The 27,375-nt window shown below is 34.8% G+C and overlaps 1 protein-coding gene across 8 annotated transcripts in view; it reads left to right on the forward strand.

The window, feature by feature from the left end:
• Rab3 (RAS oncogene family member Rab3) overlaps nucleotides 1–27,375 on the forward strand; it is a 356,244-nt gene that overhangs the window by 158,055 nt on the left and 170,814 nt on the right. The window contains exon 1 of one of the 8 annotated variants that reach the window (XM_081742744.1): nucleotides 24,000–24,114. The exons of 5 other annotated variants lie outside the window; for them this stretch is intronic. The gene's annotated coding sequence lies outside the window, so the exon portion shown is untranslated. Of the gene's footprint in view, nucleotides 1–23,999; nucleotides 24,302–27,375 lie in introns of those variants that run through there. 2 more of the 8 variants (XM_081742743.1, XM_081742739.1) reach the window with 2 other exon arrangements.

Here is a 27,375-nt window from a genome sequence, read left to right on the forward strand (position 1 = left end):
TATATATGACGTCTACCCCCCCCCCAAAAAAAAAAAGAGCTTCCCATTTGGATGGGATCATAAATCTTTTACGCATGTCTCAACGTTGTAAAGCATTTAACAAAAGTTACGAAAAGCGAAGCAAAAGGGTCGATATCAGAGCATTTCTGGTTGGCTTATGTGCGGAAACAACAGGCAAACTAAAGCGAAACTGCAAAGGTATGTTTACACTGTGTTTCACTAGCAACGAAAGCAGGGTGCGAAATCCCGGGGGGGACGGGAGGGATTTCCCCACCACCAAAAATTTTATACTTGCGTTTCCCCCCACCAAAATATGTAAGGGGGGACACCTTAATATGAAAATATAAGTAGGTCTATAATGAAATCTTTCAAACAAACAATAAATTTGAATGCATGCCTGTTTTTAAAAAAACGTAGTTTAGTTGTAAAGGGATCAGGTATTTAACTTTGTCGGCTGTTTCGTTGTGACGAGATGGAGACCTTTATTCTCTCGTACAATGAAATAGAGCAAGAATTGAATCTTTAATCCAAGTTCTGAGAGAAATGCATATGAAAGATGATGTCTACCAAAGTCTTTGTATTAGTGCACTGCAGACAAGCGTCTGATACAGGGAGTGATGATAGTGAGTTTGATCAAATAAGGGGGCAGGTAATCCAGGGTTTAGTAGAAGAAGTGGAAAGAAGGTTTCCTTCTAATGATGTCCTAAAGTGCTTTTCAGTGTTTGAAAATAAAGATCGTAATAACGTGAGTGGTTTATACGGTAACGTAGACGTATATAAAGAAGCACAATTGTTTGGATTAAATCCTGATACTGCAGTGTTAGAATGGCTTGATTTGATTTAGTTTAACGTCCTACCTTTATGCCTGCTAGGCTAAAGGAGACGTGGACCTACTGATTATAATGGAATCCGACCACTTTGGTAGTTAAACTGTACCCCACCGCGAATCGAACCAGGGACCACGTTAACTGAAGTCAAGCGTGCTATCCACTAGACCAAACGGGGGTGCTACAGTGTCAGAATGGAGAGAGTACAAGTCAAGTTCTAAGTCGGTAAATGATTTTCAAGTTCTTAAAGACTTAACGCGGAAAGTTCGTTCTGTGCCATTATCAACTGCTGCCTGTGAACGTGGATTCAGTGCTGTTCATATTAAAAGTTTCGAAAGAAACCGTATGTTGGCGAGTGCCTTTCAATCTTTATTAACAATTAAACTCAGTGGATCTCCTTTAAAATTATGGGATGCTGTTACTGCTGCTCATACGTGGGTTTCTTCTGGCCGTCACATGTTCAACTCTCGTTACACACGGAAAGAAAGTGAAGTTTAATCTTAAATTTTTTTCTCTAAGGTAAGATACGTTATTGCAAACTATATTTTAGGTCTATAAATACAGTAACACAATCATTCACTACTTGTATTATTGTGTTTCTCTCCGCTGCACAGTGGGAGATTTCATCAATCTAAGGGAACTTTATTCAGTTTTGCGACCATGCAATATAGCAAAGAATACCTGCGATGTAGATAGCTAAATATGCCGTTTATATGAAATTGACATGAATTCGGGCGATGGTCGCGTGTAACGATTGCAAATATGGTCTGAAAAGAGGCAACGAAGTGTACGCGCTTAGAGCCTACGACAGGTACGCTTTATACTAGCAGTTCATTTGACATGTGTCCTGCTGTGCTTACACAAAGTAATCAGTGCAATGCTGTAATAGTATTGAGGGTGTCCGAAGGGAAGATCGAGCACTTGAACTTTGCCTTGCATTATAGGGTTCCTGGGGGATAATGTGGAAGAAAAGTGTGTGTGAACGTGTGGAAAAAATGTTATGTGGAAATTAGAAACAAGGTTTTAAGTAGATGTTCTGTAGTGTTCAGCCTATGGACTAAGTTCACCTGAAAGTTTGTTGAGGTTAGAAGTGAAAACAAGCAAGAAACCTTGCGCAAATTTGCGCAAAAACGTGAAGATGTGGTGTAAAAATTTCTCTCGTGTTTACATGGCGAGCTATATTAGATGTGTGGGAACAACATGCGTCAACAAAGCGGTTGGAAGATTTAACAAATTGCATAATAGAAGAAACCTTGGTAGTGGTACTTACCACTAGTTCGCCAGGAAGAATAAGAAAATGTATTAAGGATATACATACTGGTTAAACGGGACAAAGCCAATCGGCACCAGGAGAGGTTGTTAGAAGACAATGCAACGTCGTTGGAAAATGAAGTGGACTTCAACACAGTGCCTGTTTTGCCAACGGATACTTCTGTTGAAAATAAACGTGGTAGACCGAAAATGTATTCAAAAGTGCAGAGTGGAAAAGTTAAAGACCATAGAATCAATTTGTTGTTCTTGCCCACACGGGGTACGAAATCAAGAAATCTCCAAGCGCTGCACTTCCAGTTCCCGCGAAATTATCAGAAGATGAAGATTTGGCTTTACTAGTTGATGCGAATCTTTCGAAAAACCAGTAAAATGTCGTGCGTGATGAGGCAAAATAAGCAGGCTGTAAAATGTATCTATCCTATGATAGGTTATAGATAATAAGCAACATTGTTATCCAGGTTAAATAAAAATCATTGAAACATCCGTTGACATACTGGTACAATCCCTTCTTGATAATACCATAGGAAGACTCACTAAAACACAAGCTGAGTTTCGAAATTTGTCCGATGTTTGCAACATTAACATTGTTATTATAGGGGACTGTGATGGTGCGCAATAAAGTATGTATCGCCAAACTTTTTAGATGAGCATTCAACTGACGAGGGTTTGATTGGTATATCTATTGTCCCTGTTCAACTGTATAGTGTCACTAACAATCCTAACTGTGTCATTTGGCAAAATCCCGCTCCATTCTCTACTAGATACTGTCATCCCATAAGTTTTGTGTTTGCAAAAGAAACGTTTGAGGTTTTACAAAACGAAGTCCAGAAAGTAGAAGACCAAATCGTGAAACTCACTGTAGGAGACAAGGAATTTATCTTTCGCCCTAAGATTATTTTTTGCATGATTGATGGAAAACTGTGTAATTCTGTATCCTCATGTGCGTCTACCCAAACGTGTTATTTATGTGAAGCGAAACCGAAAAAAAAATGAATAATCGTAGTGTTCCTTCTCATAAAACTGCAGATCTGAAATTTTTGACTTTTAGACTCTCTCCGGCTTATTCTTGGATATATCTTATGGAATGCATTCTCCATATTGCCTACCGCCTAGACATTCAAGGATGGCATGTACGAGACAAAGAAAATTGGATGAAAATTGAATAAAAAAGAAACGTGTCCAAGCAAAATTTCGTAGTGAGCTCGGACTATTGGTAGATATCCCGAAACAACAAGCAGGAAATACCAATGATGGCAATATACCCCGAAAGTTTTTTTCGGAATGCTGAAAAATCGTCCTAAATAACTGGGGTAAATTTCGACTTAATTAAGCGATTTCCCGTTATTTTCGAATGCTGAAATTATGGTTTTCCGACTGATACATACATATTTAGTGAGTGCGCTCTTTGCATTTTGGAACTGTATTTAAAAAGTATTCTTGGTATCATATCTCCGTAAGCGTACTCAAAGTCCTATTTCACGGGAGAGTATTCTACCTATAGGCTAGCTTCCCGAAGAAGCACAGGAGACTCGAAACAAGGACAATAAGAAATATAGGGTACTCTTTATAAGAAAATTATGTAGAGTGAATACCAACACGGATTTAATTCATAGATTGCTCATCACCTGATATATATATTGCTAGTAAACGTGCTCCTGCCTAAACCAAACATTCAGACATAATGTCCGAGGTACTACGATCGCTAAAAGAGCCTTATGTGAATGATTCCTCTGATCATTACGAACAGAGTAGTGACTAAGACTAAGAACTTATTTTTGCCGTCAGTTTTGCGTACACACTGACTCTTGTTTATTGTCCTGACTACCTAGTGTAATGCACTGTCGTGTTTACCTTTCTCACACATGTGTTACTTCTTTGGTAAATAATACACAAACAACATTCTTTATCAAAGAAATCGCATATTGTAATCGAATAAAACGTCAAAACCTGCACCATTCAAATGTGCATCATACATTGAATAAAGTTCCCCTAGATCGATGAAATCTCCCACTGTGCGCTGGTCTACTAGCTAGCGTTCGCGCACCATCTTCGGTGCAAGGGGTCCCGAGTTCAATTCCCGGTGGAAGCGCCTTACAAAAATTTGAACGATTACCGTGGTTTGGATTCCACCTTAAACTGTAAGTCCACATTTCATAGCTTCGCTGCTGAAAAGGGACACTAAATTTAAATAAGTAAATCAATCGTATTGTTGTATTTGTGCTTTCATTTTCTAAGGTTTAACGTCCTACGAATATTCAGTAAAACTAAGGAAGACGGTCATGATGAGATAGATAATAATGGCGGATTAAGATAGTGGAAGGAGGCGGGAGGACCCCGAGAAAACCCACACACAATTGTTTGTATACCACAAGCAGAATTTGGCGCGAGCTAGGATCCAGCCAGGGATTCCACGCACCTGAGGTGAGCGCTCAACCACTGAGCCAGCACGGCTTTTTGTTGTCTATCAAGTATTTGTATTGAAATCATATCTGTTATTTATAATAATATATTCTTGCTAATAATACAATATAAATACATAGTATTATTTAGACTTACATAAGTGACCGGATATCTGAGCGACCAAACTGAAATACTAAATACTTAGCGAAGAAACGGGAATTTCATAAATAATAAAAACTATGCTCTGACTCTACTGCTCATGGGATCTATGGCTGGCCAGGTGAAGCGCTTCGAGTTAGTAGTTCTAATGCTTGGTTAGGATATAGGTTCTCAGGGACTATTATTTCTGACTTGTAGATCTCTACTGCATTTTCGTGAATGCAGTCTTCAATATGATGGTAAACATAAGGGTACTGTGCTCCCACGGGACTCTAACCCTGGACGATACACACTGAAGTGTATATTAAATGCAGTAGATATCAATTTTATATATTAAATGCAGTTATCAATTTTGGGTAAATGAATAAATAACATTAAAGTATTTTTAAATAATAATGTCGACTAGTTTGAACATTTATTATTATTATTATTATTATTATTATTATTATTATTATTATTATTATTATTATTATTATTAGTAGTAGTAGTAGTAGTAGTAGTAGTAGTAGTAGTAGTAGTAATAATAGTAATAATAATAATAATAATAATAATAATAATAATAATAATAATAATAATAATAATAATAATAATAATAATAATAATAATAATAATAATAATAAAAATTTTAACTTTTTGGAGGCTCCACGAAGCATTAGTGTGGATCGCTGAACTTCTTCCCCCCACCATTTTCAAATGATTTCGCACCCTGAACGAAAGAGCATTTTCGGGCCGACTGAAGTCTATTTTCTGTACCAATACTTGTATCGAACCTGTGATCTTTGAATAAGCACGCACTTTAACTGTGTATACCAGCATATATATACATTTGAAAGAAAGCAGTAACCAGAATGAATTATCTAGGTCGATTTCTATTCACTTTGTATGCATTAAATATTCATCACCATCCAACTGTAGTAGCTACATTCAACCTACAGTCGTTATTGAGGGTTTCAAGGAAACATGGATAACAGAAATGTTGTTGTAAATATAATTTTATTACCTACTGTTATATTTAGTCTCTGAAAGTGTAGTACATGCTGTTATAAATAAATAACTCAATCTTCTACGTAACAACATATTTATAATTTCCACAGAAACCGCTCACTAATATTTATTCTTTCATACACTACGAGCTCAAATGCTACTTAAATATTCATTTATAAATTAATTTGTGAATTGTTACATTCCTCATAAACCGTGTTTACAATTCGATTGAACATCATACTCTCGATAAAATTGATTGACCCATCACTAGTGTTGTAAAATTTTCAGAAATTTTGAACCTGTTGGTAAAAAAGTTTTTTTTTCGGAAAATTTGAAAAAATTGGGAAAATAACAAAAATATTTGTATTAGGTTTATTTTACTAGTAATGAAATCGTTTTTCTTTCTCGAACGCGTGAAAAATGTAAGCTGAGAAATTTCAAAATTCCGAATATTTAAAAGAGAAGCATTCGAAAATAAAACTGTTGTAATTATTCTTGAAAATTAATAACCAGCACTCATTTCTTTTATGTGCTTTCTAGTCGTGTATTCGTGGTTCTGCATTAATTACAGAACTTTTACAGTTCTATACACATCTACCATTATGAGGCGTTTCTGTTTCAACGAATAGGGCTTTTGAATAAAACTGAGTTCTTAATGTGCTCTTTGATCTGGTGAAATTTGGTTAATTTTAACCAAATTACTTCTTAAAAGAAAAAGCAGTAGGCAAATTTCACTAATACTCATACACTAAGACATATAATTACTATTAGGTCTATTTAATATTGTAATGTAGACTTTTATATAAACTTTATGTACAAAATTTTGTATGTGAACACATACCTGTTTTCCAGTGCGACAAATTATATATATATATATATATATATATATATATATATATATATATATATATATATATATATATATATATATATATATATATATATAAATGAAAGTGGTTATATTTGTAACTTAACAACTCTTGAACCACCAGACCGATCTCGATAAAATTTTCAACATAAATGAGGTTCGGGCTTGGGATGTTTTTTATTATTTCACTTTGAAGATGCAACTTGGAGAAAGGAAGGGGGATATATATATATATTGAAAATGACCGATATTAGTGTCGAATCTATAGTTTTCGGGGCTCCTCAGATGAACAGTAGCACTTCCGATGCCGTTTAAATCCAAATTCAGCGCCGCAACTTGGGGAGGGAGAAAGGATATATATATATATATATATATATATATATATATATATATATATATATATATATATATATATATATATATATATATATATATATATATATATATGTAAATGATCAAAATGGCTTATATTAGTGTCGAATCCATAATTTTCAAGGTCGCGAAGATGAACAGTGACACTTTCGATGTCGTTTAAATCCAAATTCAGCCCCCATTAGTACTCCTAAAGGGAGAGGGTAAAATGTAAAATAGTTTTGCCAGATTTCAAAAATGAAAATCCGGGACGCTACTAAATTTCGAGAATCTTTGAAATGCGTACAATGAAAAGAAGTGTTATTTATACTAATTTACTTTCTTTCATTAGATAGAGTTGTTCAAGTATTACGTATTCACATTTTTAGACATTTTAGTAGACCTTTTCCTTCCTGGTTAAGGAAACGTAAGCAGATGATTTACCCCCTCGTAAGCTTTTTTTTTTTTTTTTTTTAAATTTTCATAGAACTGTTATTTCGTGGCTTTCAGAGCCTGTTTTATACGTTTCCCCCCCACACAGCCCAACATTTTCCCCTTGTTGTCTGTTCAGTATTAAAACAATATATTTTTTCTTCTTGAATAGTCAGCGAAATATTACCTAAAATATTGGTCAGGGATTATTGATTAAAATATTTTAGAAGCAAGATGCAGATTGAAACAGAGTATTACCTGACCAACCAACGAGTGCGGGCGGCCGGCTTTGGAACTAAAATGCAAGCAGCAGTGTTTCTAACCGGATTACTTGTAATCAATCTATCACAGTTCTTTTTGTCCTGTTCGTAATAAATCACTTCACGCAAAATTAAAAAAAAAATAAAAAAAAGGAAAATGAATGATGAAATAAAGAAAGAAGAGAAGATTGCAATGATGATAGCCCGTTTCGGTTTAAATCTTCAGGTGCCGAAACCGAAGAGGCGCGTCTGAGCAATAAAAAAAAAAAAAAAAAAAAATCACTTCACGCATATGTTCAAGTCAGGGACAGATCGGCGCGATTGCCTCCTCAGAATAGGATATTTTTTATTTTAAAAATAAAACCTAAGAATTTTCACCTTTGTATTATAAATGTAAAATAAAATCTAAAATAGGTATGCCTTACTTATTTACATTGCAGAAATCAAATAAAGCAATAAATTGCAAGAAGTTACTTACATTGGCGTTCTTGATCAAAAAAAAAAAAAAAAAAGTCCACCTTCGAAATCGCAGGTGGCCATTTCTGTTCTAGAAATTGCAGGCAATAGCTACTTCTCCTTTTCTAAAGTTGTTTTACTTTTTTTTCTGCAATACACTCTTACCTTGATTTGACTTCGAACGACCGCCCCCCAAACATACATCCTGGACCCGCCCCTGGCTCAAGTTAAGACAAACAGTTTCAAAAGTTATTGAAGTTGTTGCAGAACATCTTAAGTAACAAGCAAAAAAACAACTACAACAAAAATACACCCTCCATATTAACTTGCGAACAAACTAGGGAGTAGCGTTTTACAGGCTGCTCCTGTTTTATAATGACATCGAATAAAACGTAATCAATTTTTTATACAATTTGCTTAATACACGGTAGAAGCTCACTGAATTGTCAATTGTGCTATGTTGTTCTTAAATTGGTAATTTCCATTCATATATCACTATCCACTTACTGCTGGAATGGTTCACTACAACCATGTAACTTTATTAAGCGGAAAGAGATTAGGCTATGCATAAAATTAAAACTGCAACTTTTAAAAACCGTTGGATATACTGCAGAGTGAAACTCTCCGCTCCCCTGTCCCATCGCGCTTACCAAGAAACTGATGTAGACACAACAGCAGCGCCATCCTTCCAAAACCGCACTGCTATCCTGGTCAGGTAATACTAAAGATAACAATAAGATTGAGCAGTAAAACCTTTTGTTCCTGGCCCAATGAAACAAATGCTTCGTTCAATGTCAAAATAGTTAAATCGTGAACTCAATTAAATCCATGTTTTATGTATTCAAGTTTTCTTTCAACTTCTCAATTGCATTACTCAGAAGTTGAAGAGAACAATTATATACCTAATTCTGTTAAAAAAAAAAAAAAAAGAAAAAGAAAAGAAAAGAAAAGAAAAAAAACTATAATATTTCTTTTCCTTTCTTCTTCGCTGAAAACTGGAACATTTAAGCGTCGCGAGAATATTTTCGGAACGCCGGGATGCAGATCTCGATTCCGTGACGGTCCTAGATTTTCCGGGACGAATGGCAACCCAACATGTAAAAGTAATTAAAAATGACTGGTACTAGTGTCGAATTCATAGTTTCTGGGATCCCTAAGTTCAATGGTGACAGTTTTGGTGCCCTTTAGACCTATATTGAAAGTAAAACGTATTCTCCCCGTGCGAAGAATGGGTATTCTACTAGTTTTTAATAATAATGAACGGAAGTTTCAAGTGTTAAATTCTTTAATATATTTCTCGCTGCTCAAATTTACGCACTTGTGCGGGTATGTGTATATGTGTAAATAAGATAATTTCTATTTTTGAGTTGTGCGAAATATATATAAATAATAAAGAGGGATTTTTACCAAAAATCAGAAAACTAAAAAGTAAAATTAAAACATGTTGATTTAAGTACTTTTCCTGCTAGCGAAATATATTGTATATATGCTGCAGACACGTTACAGCAAGTGAGATTAGCAACAGGCGAAGAAATAGTAACTGAATCAATTAATTTTCCATTTCTCTGTAAGTATTAAAAAATCACATCTTTACTAAAGTAGACGTGAATAACGCTGCTAATAACCGAATTGTACCTAGTCATTTTTCCGAGAAGAACAAGTACAATAACGTCTAAAATATATTATGAAACTTGAAGAAATAGTTATTCTTCTTACAGAATCTATTACAATTACTAAAGAAAAATTCCCTAGAAAAGATCCCTCACTGCACAGAATTCCCTCTCGATCTGCCTAAAGAGAAGATCATTAAAAATATTTTCTACAAAGTGATGGAGGGCCTGTAGGCAGAATGGGAATTAGGCAGAACAGGAAGACACCAAACTCTTGGCCGGCTGTACGCTTTCTCTTAAAATATCATATTTAATTAAAAGCCCTTATTGTTTACATTTAACAGTTCTATTATTATTATTATTATTATTATTATTATTATTATTATTATTATTATTATTATTATTATTATTATTATTATTATTATTATTATTATTATTATTATTAGTTTTCCCACCAACCATCCCAAACTTTAAGCCATATTTATGCAAGTATTCAAGGACTTCGTTATACAAGCTAGCGATAGTGCAGATAGCGACATCTGTTAGCTACAGGCAGACAAGCGATAGTGCAAGTAGGAGCGACATCCATTAGCGTAACGCATAGACCGGGTTGTTTGCCGTTTACCATTTTAACATGGCAGTAGTGACTCATTTCAACACTACACAAGAAAAAACACGTATGTGTTGTACGTAAAAACGTATGTTACATGTGTAAATCCTATAGTTTTTGGAGGTAACATACGACTATAGGTAACATCCTGCAGTAAACGTATAACTTAAAACGTATGTTTTATAATAGGGCTACTTTCCGTATGAGTGTTCTATCTATACGTACTTTCCGTATGAAAGAAAGAACTGTGTATAGGCGGTCAGGATCTCACATACAGATGGACGTATATAACATATAGCTGACGTATGTAATATATGTACACGTAAAAGTACGAGACAAGAATAAACGCCGTAAGACGTCATTAAAACTAATGATGATTTTGGTCGTTTATTTTTGTCCCGCACTTTTGTAATATACGAAAGACGGAATGTCAGACTTCCTGCCGTGGCATGATGTTACGTGTAAGCGGGAAAAGGGCACTACGTATGTAGTAGCATATGGATAATGACGTAGTGTATGGATAATGTATGCTACGTACAGATTTTTGTAGTAAACAAATTGATTCCGTATATTTGTACAATATACCGCTGTTCGGATAACGGATTTTTCTCACTGTAGTCTTTCTGAACTTATGGAATTTAGAACAATAAAAAGGGACGTTGTTTCTTTCTTGATAAACTACAACTTTTGACTATCCTTTTTGTGAGGAGCTATAATTTCATGCTGAGGGAAATTAACCCTTATGGAAAGCGACAACATGACACGAACTGGTGCCATATACTGTACAAATATTATAAATAAAAAAATGATTTGTTTTTGTTAATTCATATCTACGCAAAACAGGAAACCACATAATAATTATGCTCGATCATACACCACTATTATTGTTTGAGCTGTCTCAAACCAGGGTGCACTAACTACATTATTGCCATTTCTCCGTTTAAGCATGGTAGCATTTGAGTTCGGCGATTTCACACCGAGCCTTATGTCACAGTGAACTAAGTTTAGAATTTGACGCAACACTCACGTAGAACCCATTTCCCAATAATAGCAGTTCGTGTCAAATTGTCACTGTTTCCGTAAGGACTAATTTTCCACAGCACGAACAAAGAGTTAGTTGCTCTGGCTTCAGACAGGAGGTGCTCCAGGTAGTAAGACAGGGTGCAACAAAAATGACATGCAATTTGAACGATGGAAATTACATTTAAGGTCTTAAAGTAGCAATTCCAAACTAATCTATTACAGCCAGTTCTTGTGCCTATATCTGTAGTATGAAAGTTTAATATCTTAGAAAATACATTTTTGAAATAAATGGACGATTATTTTGACCGAAAAGAGTGCATTTTTTTTTTTAAGAAAATAAGGCTTTGTTGTGTTCTCCTTTACTATCAGTAACACCTCGTATGCTCATCAGGTAATATGGTAGGAATAGTTATTTCTATGTGGCTGGACCTATGTTTGTCATTCGTTGCAACTAAATGTGTTTCTGTATCGAATTGTAAATACAATAATAAAAATTGGCGGATAAATTAATTATTGATCGAAAAAATATCCCGTTACGTTTGTTTCTGATTTTCGTCTTGCCGACATGATAGTCTACAGAACGTTTTCCTTTTAGAAAAGGTAAACATTCCAATATGCTGCAAGATATAAGTACGGAAATAGCCCTCTGTGGTTTCTAAGCCTAAATTTTATTTCAGAGATAGAGAAAAGTATCATTTCCACTCTTGTCGGAGACCTAAGTTTATAAGTAACGCTATACTATTTACATAAAAATTTGAGTGAATGATTTTTCTACAAGATATTTTCTACAAGGTTGAGTTTTGAGTAGATATATTTTAATTTTCCATCCTTTGTCTAATTTCTTTTAAAACAGAAGAACAGTATATATTATACGCAATCGATGGAAGTTATCCGTTCATGATCAAACTTGGTATGGGTGATAGACCTTGACGAGTTTAGTATGCATCAAGGTTATGGCTACAAAAGTTGGAATTTGAACTTGGTCAACTTTTCGAAAGCAAGCTCTCTACGTGATCTACTTTACTACCTTACGAAACTTAGCGTGCTGATAGACTTTAACAAGCTTAGTATATGTTTGAAAAAAAATTAATGCACAGGTCATTAGTTCCTGCAGTTCTGGGCAATCAAATCTAGGTTTTGGACTCTAGTCAAGTTTTCACAAAAAATATTCATCCTTCAGTTGTTATTTAGTACATGAAAACAAATAACAAACCTATTGTTAAACGTTAAATTGAGACGGGGACGTGCGAGGTTAGGACCTGGTGGCCCGTAATCCCCTCCCGAAATCCCGATTTTCTGTAAATTTGGTCTGATTGTAGGAGTAATTTTATAAATTTTAATATAATTTATCTTGATATTGAATTTGGACCTGCCTTCTCCCCAAAATATTTGGAACTCTGTTGAAATAAATTCCTGTGTACAAATATGATTTGAAGCATACGAAACTAAGAGATAAGATACTTCATCAGCCACGTTGTAGATGGAATGTAAAAATTTCCTAAAAGAAAAAGCTGGAAGACGATTTTATTCTACAACCTCTATTTTAGTTTCTGAGTGAATTTTTAGACAAGAAAAGTAAATTTCATTTAATAACTCTTGACTCATGAATTTATTTTATCATATCTATATTTCTATATCTATATCTATCTATCTAATATATATATATATATATATATATATATATATATATATATATATATATATATATATATATATATATATATATATATATATATATATATATATATAATATGTAGGTATTGCAAGTGAAAACACGTATATAGTGCATTATAATTATACTAAATCTTGTAATATTGCTGCAGGAAAGTACCAGCAATCACACACATATTTCTGTTCAATCTACATTTACCGTTGTTAGAGAGCCTAGAGAGAAAGGTATGTGTAGCATTATCTGAAGCACACTTCAATTGCTGTCGTAAAGCCATTTCAAGGTTAGCCCCGCAGCTGCACAAATAATTCGCTATGCTTTATGGGAAATTAGATCACATGAATAGGTGAACTCTAACATATTGTATGTTGTTCGTATTTCGGTTTTCATCCTATGTAGATTTACATGTTTTTCATTTTTTTAAAAAAACACACACATGATATGTTTTTAGTTTCTATAGACTACTATCAGAAGTTTTGTATTAACGTATGTATTACGTAGTTATACGCATTAACAATGATAATTCAGTTCATAAATACCATTTCGCTCTGTATATTCTCGTATGTACGATTTTAGTGTGTTCATGATATCATATGTAGCACTTTATGATACCAATTTAAAGTTAATTGGAAACCGTACTAATCGCTTGAAAGATTACAAAACGCTCTATTATCATTATTCACTTTTCACTGTTTTCATTTTTCTTACAAATTACTTAAGTGTTAATATTGGTAAGGATAAAATAACTAATTTTTTGTCGTAAACTTGTTTATCTCCTTAACATTAAATACAATCATTGTTGGTTCAATTCTAATAATAATTTCAGAGTTGTATTCATGAAATATTTCCTGTCAAGAGATTGCAAATCATGTTGTATGATGTACCAAAGGTTCTGTCGTATGTTTGAAGTAAAATAATTGGACGAAAATCATTACACGGCTTAAATACCTAACACCATTTAATAAAACATCTTTTGTAGGAACATTTTTTTTATGCGCATTATATAGCTCAAAATAATCGACGTTTGCATTCACACAGGCTCGCAATCTTCGCAATTAGCCATTCGTCAGAACTCGTATGGCCCTTTCTACGTAAAATTGGGAGTATTTGTGCTAGGGAATTTTATTTTCAACATTTTGAAAATTATTGTGTGTTCAATCAGCCTATACTTCGATCTTCAGACTATCTCACACGTTTTAGTCCAACACTTTCAGATCTGGACTAACACATGGTCAATTAGTAGGCGATGTACTGGCGTGGCGACTACGCCATGAAGTTGCTCCTGCGTAATCCGGAAGTGAAGTTTTTTTTCTTTTTTTAAAGAATCCAGTGCGACATGATAAAGTGAATTCACAACATCCTTCAATGCATCCGCTTTATACACTACTGTGCTGGCTTTGATAGGCCTTGTAACGTTATTGACATGACTAGATACAATACTGAATTTATTATTCAATGTGAATCAACAGTGAAGCACTAATGGCCTCAGAAAGGGTTGTTTGGGAGGGATGAATTACCTCGTGGATGGTGAATGTAGGGTGAATACACGAAACACAAAAATATAGGATCGGTATACGAAAACCTGAATAAAATGTTGCAATATAAATTTTCGCCAAATAATGTAAAAATTATATAAAGTATATGATTTATTGTATTTTTGATGGTAGTTTTTATGTATTAAACTATGGATCTGATCCTGTATATTCTTGTTATTTGCAAAGAGTAAATACATATAAATTAACCAATCAATCCAAGAGTTCCAGCTTATGGTGACGCTTTCGGTAAGGAACACTGAAGATTCTACTGTTCTTTCTTGGCTTCTTTCTTTCTAATTAAAGTGAAAGAAATTGTACAACTATTCCGTTGTTTCCATCTCACTTCATATTCTTTTCTGTGACGACTTAAACACAGTCCTCTCTCCCTCTCTTTCCTACAGATCTTCAAGAAAAGGATGAATCAGACGAGGGTATATCCTAAGTTTGCGGCCAGACATTGAAAATCGTGCCATTGATAATAAACCATTCATGGTATATAGTAATATCTATGAAAAAAATAATATATTAGTTTCAGTGCCAGATCTGGACTGTAGAGTGGGTGGCTGAATTTTTTCGAAGCCATAACCTTTCACTGCAGCCTTGGTAACATCAGCCGTGTGGGCTGGAACATTGTCATGCAGTATGAGAGCTCAACCCACTGCGTCTAATTCAAATGACTGCCTTCAACGAACTGACACAACTACATAGTTGCAACTGATACACTATTTCTTCCATTGATGGCACTACATGTCATGAACAACTTATTACCAGTGGCGCTATATTTACCTGACCTGAATAATGAATAATGAAAAAGGTGAGGCCGGAAATTTTGGGAAATACCCTCGCACAATCGCTCCTTTGAGGTTTAACATTAGTGGCTCAAATAACCACAATTCAAATTATGTGTCTGCATGGGAATCACACATTTTGGTTAGCCTCTACCACGCTTCGGTCGCACAGACTAGATCGATTGAAAAAAAAAAGACCATTCTTGGTTCCACGACTGCAGCTAAGTTTACTATTTTTAAAAAATCCATTCAGAACAAATTTTCTCTAATTACCTACATTTGTATTTTTAAGCAATTTACGAAAAAAAAAAGAGAGACGAGAAAATAAACATGTTTTGTTCAAAATGTTGTATTCGCTAAAACAAAAATGAAATTTACTGAATAATAAATGTTATGCATTAATAAAACAACTATCATTTTTCATTTTCGACATTAAATTGATTTTAATTAATCACTTATATTGATAAATGGGGTTAAAACGTGAAATGCTTTGATTCAGTTTTTGTTCACCTAGTTAGTTGATTGTGATAGTAAAGTAGCCAAGCTTTAAAAAAAAAAAACTGTGAGCTCGTTAAAAGGATTCAGAAATAACTAGACAATTTATCAAATCCAAATTAATTGACAAATATGTAAACAATGTGTATATTTTATCAGATTCTGTTTGAGTTCACAGTGTATGGCAAAACGAATGCAATTAATTTTATCTAACTAGTGAAACATTCCACGCAAAACATGCTATGCAAAACATTTAATTATAAAGTGTACTGTTAAATAGTTATGTTAAATGTTTAGAATCTAAATTAATATCTAATAGATTTAGACTTCCAGTCTATGCTATTGTATCATGTAAGTATGAGAAGGCTTATAGCTATTATATCATGTAAGTATGGAAAGCCTTATAGCTACATGTAAGTATGGAAAGTCTTATAGCTATTGTAAGTATGTAAAGGCTTATAGCTATTGCATCATGTAAGCATGAACAGCCTTATAGCTATTGAATCATGTAAGTATAGGAAGGCTTATAGTAAACATTAGGAATACCAAGGGGAGGGGCTCTGAGGTCCACACCCATTAGTTTTTATCCAAGGTTAAATCAAAATACCTTGGTGCTCCTAGGTAAAACGGCTATATCTCTCCGTCTTTCTGTCTGTTGTCAGTGTCAGAGCGAAAACTGCAGGGAGGAACGTTTCTCAACGATCCAAAAATTGGTTCTTCGTTCATATTTTTAAAAATCAAACCAAAAATAGTAAAAAATATACAATTTCTGGTTTTAATAATGATCATTATATGTAAACAATGGCAAGAGACAGGGAAAAAAGGCTTCTTTACATAGATTCAGCATTGAAAGAAAAGTATCTCCTCCTTTAAACATCTACTGAAATCTGAATAGGTAGAAACTTACTATTACTTCCAGTTTTAATATTGATCCCCCTTAGAGCAAAACTAGAAGAATCTGTTTCTTTAATATCCCAAGAAGAGGTTAAAACTCAGCTTTAATCCGTGTATTGAAAACTTAAGTTATTGACATCTGTAGCTTAAGGGTTTTAATATTCAATTTTAATGGAGCTAGGTTCAATCTTCCCGGTTATTCTCGTATTAAAAACCGAAACTGATAAATCGGCTCCGTGGATATTCCCCCGTCGTCGTCGCAATTCCTTGTTTTGGTGAATTCATTGGCCTTTTCCAGTAAGAACAATGTTTTCGTGGCTTTTCTCATTAAAATTTGATCTTGCGCAAGGACACAAAATCAGTCACGGGCGAATGAAACAATTATCTATCTATTTACCTATGTATTATTATTATTATTATTATTATTATTATTATTATTATTATTATTATTATTATTATTATTATTATTATTATTATTATTATTATTATTATTATTATTAAGTATTCTACGTGTTGGCAGGTAATGAGACTAACGAGGATTTTTTTAAATTACAGGTTTGAGCCTGAAAATGTCTCTTCCAAGTTTCTCGATCTTTAGCTTCCTCTTTAATTCCCAATATTTTCTTCTATTTTTCAAATGATTGATCAGTTGTGTTCTTCTTCCTATTCCTTGCTTTCCTTCCATCTCTCCTTCTATAGCGGTATGAAGAAGACAATTTCTTCTCAAGATGTGTCCAATCCAATTGGCCTTCCTACGAAGAATGCTGGTTAAAAGCGTCCTTTCTTCTCCTATCCATTTTAAAACATCTTCGTTTGTTACTCTTTCGTCCATTTTATCTTCTCTATCTTTCTCCAACACCACATTTCGAAGTTCTCTAAATATTTCTTCTCTAACTTCCGTAATGTCCAAGCCTCTGAACTATACAGTCCAATGCTCCATACATAGCACTTGACCAGCTTCTTCCTTAGTCCAATATTAAGCCTGTTAAGAGTGATCTTTTCTTGTTGAATACTTCTTTGGCTATGGCAATTTTTGACCTGATCTCTTTGGTGCAGTAAGCGTCTTTCGTCAAAATATTTCCCAGACACTTGAAATTATCGACATTTTCAAGTCCTCTTTATTCTATTCTGACCCGTAACGGCGCGTTTTCGAGGGATGGCAGAGTGTTAATGAACTATACCGACAAACTGTAAGAGATGATTCCTCACATCAAAATAAGAGAAAAAGTTCATATGGACCTGTGGGAGAAAATGCCTAGTTTCAGGGCTAGGGCTGTCCAAAATCGCGAAAAAAACAAATTTCAAGAGGCTCTATTTCGAATTTGAGAAACTGTGGATGGTGGTCCTTATCAGCGTAAAGGAAGTCATGCATATGCAGTCCAAAAATGCACATTTCATTACTGTTCAATGGGTGTATAGAGTATTCCCTACAGCTTGAAATTCCCAGACATGCCATCAACCGAATTTTGAGATATACTCTGACTGTATGGTTGGTCCAAAGTAGGCAAACGTTGTCTTGATAGCAGTGAAGACGGAATCATTTGGCGCGATGTCGGAAGTGTTAAGGATCGTCAGCAGCACGGTCTCTCGTACTCAGGAAAAAGCATGCTGCGATGTTTTCTTTCACGCTTATAAGCGAAGAAAACGTGAAATATACCGTGAAAAAATACATCGCATCATACGTTATTCCGAACACAAAAGAACATTTAGCTGCCGGTTCCTAACACTTCCGATTTCCCTCCGAAGCACTAGATGTTCGTTGTTGTCAAGGCTTACTTTCTACCTAGTTTGAACCCGCCTTGAAATCAGAGTATATCTGAAAACTCTATTGAGAGCATATCCGAGAATTACATCCTGTAGAAAATATCCTGTACACCTATTAAAAATTGATGAAATATGTACTTTTTGGATTGTGTCTGTGTGGTTTCCTTTACGCTGATAAGGACCACCATCCACAGTTTCTGGAATTCTAAATAGGGCCTGTTGAAATTTGGCTTTTTCGCGATTTTGGACAGCTCTAGCTCTGAACCTATGCACTTTTCGCCATAGGTTTTATGAACTTTTTCTCTTATTTTGATGTGAGAAATCACCTCTTACAGTTTGTCGGTATAGTTCATTAACACTCTGTATATATTTATGTATTCTAATACACATATTAATCATTGCAATTTGAAGGAGCCGAGAGTTATCTTGAAGGAAACTATTCCAGTAATGCATAAGTAAGTAAATTGTGAATATGCTACATTGCAATTTTCAGCTGGAGAAGATAACTATAGTCTTTCTGTGGTAGAATTACAAATCGTTTTTTCTTTTAATATGAACAACATTATATTTAACACTTACTATAATAAATGGCCCTGGATACATGTTTGTCTTCGATTGGCTAAAACTAGAAAATGTCAACAAATGCGTATTGACTTGCATCAGCCAAATTAAAGCAAGTTACCAATATGAGCGATTTAACAGAAAATCACACTCACTTCGCTCACAATTGTGTATGAACATGAGCAAATTTAAGAAAATTATGTAAATATATATATATATATATATATATATATATATATATATATATATATATATATATATATATATATATATATATACAGGGTGGGCCATTTTAATTAATCCACGGAAATATCTGAGAAATGATAAAACATAGAAGAAATGTTTCAAATACACGTTATATATTGCTAAGGGGGAAACCCGATTCCGCCAAAAGTACCCCTCTCCGCCCCCCGTAAATGCGGGTAACGGGGGGTAACTTTGAAATGTCAAATGGGAACATGGGTCGAGTAATACCTCATTCGAAAGGTCTTGGAAAACTAAGTAACGCTGTACCAAAAGATGCTCCATATTGTGCACCGGTTTCAAAATGGCCGCCATAATATGGTTCGGAAACTCCAGTACCCGTAGTGTGAAAACCATGGAAGGTAAATGAATGAAACAAAATTGAAATACGTAAATATCACAGGGCATATCGAACGGTGTGGTCCCTGTGATCCCAGTGGCCTCCCTAAAGGGGTCTTGGGGGCTAACTTCAAAATTTCAAATAGTAACGAGTCGAGTGATACCTCGTTCGATAAATCTTGCAAAATCTAACATATTGCAGGAGAAAACGATTGATGTGAAATGGCAGTGTTCTCAAAAGGCCGTCGAAACATAGTATCCGTGTCAGAGAAAAGGTTTAGTACCCGTAGTATGAAAGCGATTGGAGATAAATCAACAAAAGAAAAACTGGAGTAGGTAACTGACGTAAGACACATCGAGAGGTGTTGTCGGGCTGACTCCAAGGGCCAACTGAAAGGTATCCGGGGCCAACTTGAAAATTTCAAATAGCAGCTTGAAGCGAGTAACATCACGTTACATAGGCAAATTAATATCAAAAATGCTTCTGTAAGAAAATTTTCGACATAAGACACCGTTTTCAAAATGATCGCAAAGACATGGTGACTGTGTCTAAGAAAACGTCTAGTGCCCATAGTATGAATACGGTTAGACATAAATGAAAATAACGAGAATTAAATAGGAAAACCACGGAGGCGTTCCAAGGCTCGAGAATAATACAACAGATATAAAAATATTAGAGCAAAATTACCATAATGTATAGAGGGAAATCCAAGTCCTGCAAAATAATCTCTCCCTGCGCTCTGTATGAGTGGGCTGGAAAGTAACTATGAGATTTCAAATGAGAACTCTACTTTAATTCGTAAATTAAGGCTAACCTTACAAATAGGTATGGTGTGGTTGAAACATTTGTTTGTAAATATGACGCTGTAGTGACTAAAAAAAAGAGAAACTTTTATGCAATGCGTGCTGGTTATTCACAAAGCATTTCGGGGATATACGTACACACCGTTTCGTCCCCCAAGCTCACAATATGACATGAATGCTAATAGTTAATCAAAATGTAACTGCGGCCATCCGCGTTAACTTACTGCACCAATTCTCTATGCATGAAGTCTGCCTTTCAAACAGCATTGGGTAGGTCAAGCGTACGCCCGAATTGTTGTCCGGTCGGACATTGAAATTTTGAAGTTAGCCCACAAGACCCCTTCAGGGAGGCCACTGGGATCACAGGGATTACATCATTCGGTATGCCCTATGATATTTACGTATTTCAATTTTGTTCCATTCATTTACCTTCCATGGTTTTCATACTACGAGTACTGGAGTTTCCGAACCATATCATGGCGGCCATTTTGAAACTGATGCACAATATGAAACATCTTTTGGTACAGCGTTACTTAGTTTTCCAAGACCTTTCGAACGAGGTATTACTCGACCCATGTTCCCATTTGACATGTCAAAGTTACCCCCCCGTTACCCCCATTTACGGGGGGCAGGGGAGGGGTACTTTTGGCGGAATTGGTTTTCCCCCTTAGCAATATATAACGTGTACTTCAAAAATTTCTTCTATGTTTTATCATTTTTCAGATATTTCCGTGGATTAATTAAAATGGCCCACCCTGTATATATATATATATATATATATATATATATATATATATGGCTGGGAATGATCACAAATTTCACAAGAATTAAAATTTTATACAGAATAAAATAGGGGTACTTATCATACATAAAGTATTAAATTATTAAAACTAAAATGAAACACGCTGAAAAACCCATCATAAAAGAACTTATGTAACCACGGTAGAAATAGGAACAGAAAGGAGATGTAAATGACATTTTAGCCATACTCTACACAAACTATGATCCTTATTTCCTTTAACATGCTGAATAACACTATGTTATTCAGATATTTGTGTGGCGGGGGGATCGCATATTATGCTCACATTTAACATTAAGTAGCAAAGCAGATTGGTATGTCATACAGGCAATAAAGAATAAACTACTTATTTCCGACAGAAGTTATAAAAGTTGTTATTTTGCTCTCATCTCAAATGTAAAATCTTAAATATTAATTCAAGATGAAGGAAAAAATGAATTCAAATAACTTATCTTGTTTGCTTTTCGTTGTTTTTGTTCCTGATTCCGTCAGTCAGAGTCAAAGATTTCTTCACACTTAAAATCCGTGACTCATGACTTTCGGGGAATAGCCACGAGTAGAATACCCTTAATGATGGATCGTACAAGCCTCTGTCCTTGGCGGAAGGCTCTTCCGGAAGAACTTCTGTACATGAGCCACTGTCCTATCGGTAGGACGCACCTCCTCAATGGAAAGAATGTGAGTTTGTCCTTCCGGAAGGATGGAACCCCTCCAGCAGTACGCATTTTAAAATATACAATAAACAATATAAGAGTAGATTTAGTGTTTCCCAGTTATCACCGAAATTTGCTCTACTCCACACAGGATTGGTGTTTGGTGGATCAGAAAAAGGAGCGCAAACGTAACTACACACACAATCACGTTCACAAAACACCCCATCATTACTGAACTAACAGTCGAACATGATTCTTTTTTTGCGCTAAAACCAGAGTTCATCCATCCTCTTTCTACCAGGAGAACTTTCTTCCTTCTGGACGTATACAAAGTACTCTAATTTATAGATAAACATGGTAAGACTTTTAGGACGTTACATCCTGCCGGAAGAACGTTGTACGTTCTAAGATTAAGGGCAAAACCCACGACGAAGAAACTTCACAATGAGCAAAGGCCATGCAACGAATAGATGTATCATTTCTAGTTTCAATATTGGATTCATAGTTTGTAAGTATACTGTGGTTTCAAAATATAAAACGTAAAGATTAAAGATTCCTTTATTTCGATAGTACTTTCTTCAAACGATAATGTTTAACTTTTTGTTGAACTCTTTCATGTGCACAGAGTTAAGTTGACATAAGCTATACATTTGTCTTTTGTATATCAATATCTGAACAAATAAAAACAAACAAAAGACATTAATTTTAATAACTCCCATGAGACTAACGGAGTATATACATAAAAGCTAGTTGGGATTGTAAGAGAACGGTAACCTTTCCTTGGTGATTTTTTTTTAAATTCCAGTACCGAAGCTATATAAGTCCTGTAATTATACGCTATGTAACGTGTGATTTGAACCATATACACTCTACCAGAAATCAAACCCGAATTTTCCGTACCAAAATCTGAAATGCTCACCATCAAGGCAGTCCATAAGGGGGAGGGCAACCCCAACAAATATCGGGGTCTCAGACCTTTGGAGAGCAATTGAAAAATATATTTTCTTTATAAGTTCTTCATTTCATCCTAGTTTTTTCAAGTTTGAAATTTCCGACAGCAACATAAATAATTATAATTTTACAAAATATTAAATGAAGTAAAATTTGATTTACAAAGAACGGATTTAGCGTTTTCTAAGCACCTTTTGGTGGCAAGAATATAGTTTAGCCTATATTCACATAAATATAGTGAATAATACATAATAATACATAAATATAGTGAATTTTGAATTGTTACTTAGCTATTTTACATAAAAACGGAATTGGCAATAATGATATATTTACATTGAATTACAATGAAATATAACATATTTAGCCCCTCAAAGTTCTGTGAGTGTTGCGGGTCTACCAACATATATTAGAGGATGAATTCCCAACTGGTGCACCGCAGTACTTTGAAGTATCTCAAGATAAAGGAAAAATACTACTAAACATTAGGAAGATAAATAAACCTATGCAATTCAAATAAGGATCTTAAAGCATCTAATAACTTTACAAGATTACAGCCAGTCTTAAGCAGTTTTCAAAATCACTGAATTACATATTAGTAGAAAATAAAAATTGTGCTATTAATTAACTTAGCACAACACATTTATAATTACCATTGTATCTTATTGGACAATAAAGCAAACACAACCTTAAATCCTAATCAGTTTGTTTGTACAGAATTAAAAATGAAATCTGGAGCTTAAAGTGGAAAAAGAGGTTGTTATTTCAAGACACCGAGAAACCTCTTATGGCAAAAATAAATATTAGTCACACTTGACCCAATTTTACACCCACGACTTTTCTCTCTCCCAGTGTTCTTAACTTTTTCAGTCATTTTTTTATTCCACTTTTCTTCATCTTCTTCACTTAAATGGATTTGTGCTGAGAATTGCATACTACAAGGGCTACTGATCGTATTTCGTTTTCCAACCAGCAAATCGACTTCTTTTTCGTACTACCGGTCGGTCTGCACTCACAAGAGAACGATATTGTAACAAGGATTTGGTGTCTAACATCATCAACCGATCATATTGTATATATACAGAGATAGACGGGGAGAGAAGGGAGAGAAGTAAACCCTCCCCTTTCATTTCATGGGTTGGCCGACGCACGGTTCGTTGCGACGAAGCAGCAGCAATCAATACAACTTCTGGGCACTGCGTGCTGTGAAAGGGGGTTAGCAGGGACGGGAAAAGGATTTTAGATTTTATTTGCTTCCGAAAGATGTCTCCCTGAACATGGTTGCTAGTAGTTATCGGCCATGTTGTGACGTCATTGTCAAAACTGTGGCTTCCGTGCCCGAGTGAATACGACGTTCTTGTCAGTGTCAAGTACGTTTTTCCTCTCCTTCCTCTAAAGTGAGTGCATTTGGTGCGAGTGTGTTGTAAATTGTGGTTGTGAGTTTGTGATTGTTGTGTGGAGCGAGTTTGTTTTGTAGCATATCATACAATAAAAGGTGTGGATCGATAGTAAAAGTTCGAGTTCTCAACAAACACAGAGCGCCTGTAGAACTGAGAGGCAAGTGCATACTTGTATATATTGTTGTATAACTTAAAGGATAGTAGAAGATTTCCTGAATTAGCTCATTTATATGTATGTTTCATACAGCTTCTGTCATCTTTCACGATTTGACCTAAATAGGTACTAGTAATCCTAGTGTGTTGGAAAATGCAAATACACATTCACGGTGTAATGCTGTTTATTTTTAGATGTCATAAACCGTAAAGTTACCTTAATCCATTTGTGCATACTTTTAAAAAATCGTTAACGACCCGTGAAATTTAGCATATTGCAGTGCTCCATTATGCCACTATACAACCAGTAAAGCATCAACTAAGTTTCTATTTAACATATTACATTCTCTTCTAACACACTTGGCGGATTTATCTTTAGGGCACGGTAACTCAGGAGCTCTGACTTCTAATGAGAGAGGTCCCTGGTTAGAAGCCAGTTTGTGTAAATTTGTAGTGGACAATATAATGTTCGTGGGTTCTCCTTGTTTTCTCATACATTATATTTCTAACAATTCTTTTGTAATCATTAATTGTCATTAATCCTCTGTCTCCTTTAGCCTACAGAGCACAACCATGAGACGAAAATCTAAATATTTCAGTTCATATTTAAGTAAATTCAGTATTACTGACATAACTAAATTTCACTGCAGAACTAACATTCTCTCATTGAAAATGAACGCTCCATTTACACAATATTTTTTTTTAGTATTGCGAAATAAGCATCAGATTAGTCGGCTGGATTGGACTTTGCGCCCCTTTCAGCACCAAGGCCATGTGAGACGTGGGCTTACAGTGTAACGTGAGATACGAAACACTAGGATAACGTGGTATACGATACAAGCTCCCGCTGGGAATAGAGTCCAGGTCTTCCGCGTTGAACCCGTGTCTTCCGCACCATAAAACACGCATGCTAACCATAGGCTCTTAATATCAGATTCACTTACTCAAGGGTACCTTTGATGTTCAGTATAAACTTCTTACAAAATCATTCAGTGGAAAATACCCATACTTCGTCAACACCTATGGAACATTCAGTTAATGTAGTTCATACTGCTCATAATTAGATTAGATTAGATTATTAGAGTTTGGCGTCCCTTTCAGCAGCAAATCTATATGAGACGTGAATTTACAGCTTAGCGTGAGATCCGAACCACCTGAGCGTCCACCGGAAATCGAACCCAGATCTCTCGCGCCAAAGACGTGTGCGCTAACCATATAGTCATGAGGAAGCTCTGCTGTTCATGAGTACATACTTTAATGCCAGTAAAGAATTAAGTGGAATACTGTGTTATCATTTTAAAAAATTGAAGAATTTAAAATAATTAATGTAGCTTTAGATATGACAGGAAATAGGTCAAATTTATTATTTATTAATATTCAGTGTTCATGATTTTACTTCATGTTAATTTCGTTAGAGTTTCACCTCTTTTCCGGCACCAAAACTGTATAAACCAGATACATTTGTTCAGTTAAGTTTAAATTAACTTCACATCATCCTTAAACTATTTACTTTAAATTATCTGTATTATAATGTCTTCATTTAAAAAAGAGTTTTGAAAACAAATTAAAATTCAATGCAACAAGGTTTGAACATTTTCCCCAACAGAAATTGAATCCACACATATATAACTGTTAATTAGTTGTTAGGATCTTAGCGTGTCTTCCCAGTGTTGTGGTAAACAAAACCTACTGATTAAAATGCAATTCAGATCATTAGCCAGGTTTAAATCCAAGACAAGCACTCCACCATGAATCGAACTCAGGACCATAGAGGGCACACATCACATTGCAGTACCCAGTCCCCAATGTTTTTCATTGCATATCTTAATTTTGTAGTAGGACTTATTATTTCATTTGGTACTTAATACCTTTCTAAACATATCATATTGTAAAAAGATAGATAGCAATGAAATGTCTGTGTATGTGCAATATTCTCTACGCATTACATGTAAACTTCAAATAACTTAGTCCAAGTATAAATCAGATAATATCTCAAGCTATCTCTAGTGATGAATCCTCATTTTAAGATACGGGGCTCAACCACAAACGTCTAACAATATGTACTCACATATGGCTACTATATAAATTAATATTCACTATTGTATATTAATTTCTCATACTATTGCGTGCATATATCATCAACTGTAATATTCTCCAGTATAACAGCTTTGCCCATTATGTACTATAATTAAATAATAAACAAATAGCTGTGCAAAGCAAACCAACTTTATTATAAAACTAATATGTTGTAACAGTTTCGCAAACTAACCACTTCATCAGACACTACCCGTCAGATACTATGTGACGAAGCTAAGCATATAGTTGGCGAAACTATCACAAGATATTAGTTTTATAATAAAATTGCTTTACTTTGCTCGGCAATTAGTTTATTATTTAATTATAACAACTCCAATAAGAATTCACTGGTTACAATCAGAGCTCGCAGACTAATCTCAGAAATAATTAAGAAGTTTGATGTATCAAGATTCCTTCATATATTTACTCTGACCTTGTGTCCCTGTTCTAGAGACACAAAATCTCAAGACTCCTTTAGCGTGGGAGACCCGGGTTCGATTTCCGGCGAGATCTCATGTGGTTCGGATTCCACGTTAATCAGTAGGTCCACGTCTCATATAGCCTCGCTGCTGAACGGGGACGCTAAAGTAATAACAACAAAGTCTCAAGAATTGCTTGATGGATCACTATCAAGTTTGACCATGTCATAGAGCAGCGTTTCCCAACCTTTTTCAACTTGCAGCATACTATGGGTGTTACTTGTATTCTCGCGGCACACTTATAGATGTTATTATTTGTAAATATAAAAAACAGTGATATTTTTCTCTGATTATTGATCTCCTCCTCACAGAGAAGAAAGCTCTATCACTGGGTTTTCCCCGTGGTAAATCATTATGCTTATTTTTCATTCTAATTTAAAAATAGAAAACAATTGCAATGGAAAATTTGACTCAGGTTTTTAAAAATACGCTTTCTTTTTAAAAAACTGTATCCAACCTTTTACTAAGAAGGAAGATCACTAAATAACGAACGAACAAACAAATCTCTCTTACTTTTAAAATA

This window comes from Thermobia domestica, chromosome 16, assembly GCF_964235325.1.
Source record: "Thermobia domestica chromosome 16, izTheDome1.hap1.1, whole genome shotgun sequence".
NCBI classification, from domain to species: domain Eukaryota; kingdom Metazoa; phylum Arthropoda; class Insecta; order Zygentoma; family Lepismatidae; genus Thermobia; species Thermobia domestica.